The sequence below is a fragment of the Eucalyptus grandis genome, chromosome 10 (genome assembly GCF_016545825.1).
Source record: "Eucalyptus grandis isolate ANBG69807.140 chromosome 10, ASM1654582v1, whole genome shotgun sequence".
In the NCBI taxonomy this organism is placed as follows: domain Eukaryota; kingdom Viridiplantae; phylum Streptophyta; class Magnoliopsida; order Myrtales; family Myrtaceae; genus Eucalyptus; species Eucalyptus grandis.
The window spans coordinates 30,858,517-30,859,984 of NC_052621.1; the positions used below are offsets into that span (position 1 = coordinate 30,858,517).

The 1,468-nt window shown below is 51.0% G+C and overlaps 1 pseudogene; it reads left to right on the top strand.

Annotated features, from left to right (window-relative positions):
- LOC120288821 lies at window positions 1–896 on the top strand (annotated as a pseudogene).
- Window positions 897–1,468: the final 572 nt, after the last annotated feature.

The following is a 1,468-nucleotide window of genomic DNA, read 5'->3' on the forward strand; positions in this document are numbered from 1 at the left end:
ATGCGCCGGCACCGTCTCGTGTGGTTCAATGACCTCAAGGGCTTCGGCTTCACCAAGCCCGGCGGCGGCGGCGAGGACCTCTTCGTCCACCGCCTCCATTCGGTCCGACGGCTTCCCGTAGCCTCGCCGAGGGCGAGGAGATCGAGTTCTCCATCGTCACCGAGTCCGAGGGCAAGTCCTCGGCGGTCGACGTCACCGTCCCGGCGGGGCCCCGTCAAGGGCGAGCGCCGCTGTGGACGGCCGGCGGCGGCGGCGGCGGTGGCGGCGGGGGGTTTGGCGGCGTCGGGCGGGCGCGGGTTCGGGTTCGGCGGCGGCTGGAAGGGCGGCGGCAGGTACGGGGGGGTGGCGCCGGTGGCGCCGGATGCTATGTTTGTGGGGAGGTGGGACACTTGGCGAGGATCAGTGACCGTGACCGCGGGAGCCGCGGCGGGGGTGGGGGTTCTGGGGCTTGTTTTGGCTGCGGTGGGATCGGCCACACGGCGAGGGATTGTCGCCGGAGTACCAATGGTGGGGTTGGAATAGGAGGAGGAGGAGGAGGAGGCAGTGCCTGCTTCAATTGTGGTGGTTTCGGGCACATGGCGAGGGATTGTACTAGTAGGGGTGGTGGTGGCGGCCGGCGTTGGTGTCGGCGGTGCTTCAATTGTGGTGGTTTCGGGCACGATTCTCATTGCTGATTTGGAGAAAATCTCGTCAAACGTGGGTGCTTCAGATCAAAACATTGGACTCTTGAACAGTTCATTCACGGAGAAAGATAAGTCTGATTGATATTAGGTATTGATTCTAATTCCAGATGAACGTCCTGAGATTGTCTTTAGTTCATCACCCAAATTGACAGGATTTCATCAGTCAGTGGATAAATCAAGGTGAAAAAATTTAAAAGCGGTTTCAAGTTATAAGTTCTGTAATCTTCTCCACCAGCCATCAAACCAGATCAAGAGACCTATTGATCAAAGCATACGATCATCGCAGTTGCAACAATTTCGCCTCGTTTGAACTCAGGCGATGATTGGCAAAACGCCTCTTTTGCACCTTTGCCTGATTAAGAGAATGGCTCCCCGAAAGACACTGACTTATGTTTCTCGATGTGCTCACAAACAGATAGTTTTTTTCTTTTTTTTTCAAGACAAATAGATTGTTTTGTCACCTCTCAAAACACGAAGAAGGGACCAATGCACCGTTAAAATCGACAACGTTTGGTAGTGGTTTCGCAAAGTCCCAAATCACGAATAAAAATTCCCAGAGATATGTAGATGAAGAGATCATCCTCTAGTTGAATACAATTGGAGTGCATGATAACCAAAATTTCTACATAAATAATTTTTCTATTTCAGACTGCTTTTACGGAATAGAAACTATTTGATAAACCTACTCAGTTTTTCTATTTCTAGAATAGATTTCTATTTCAGAAATTGATTTAGAAAAGAAATCAGAAATAATTTCTCTTACTAAACCCTAATTTCAGTGAGTC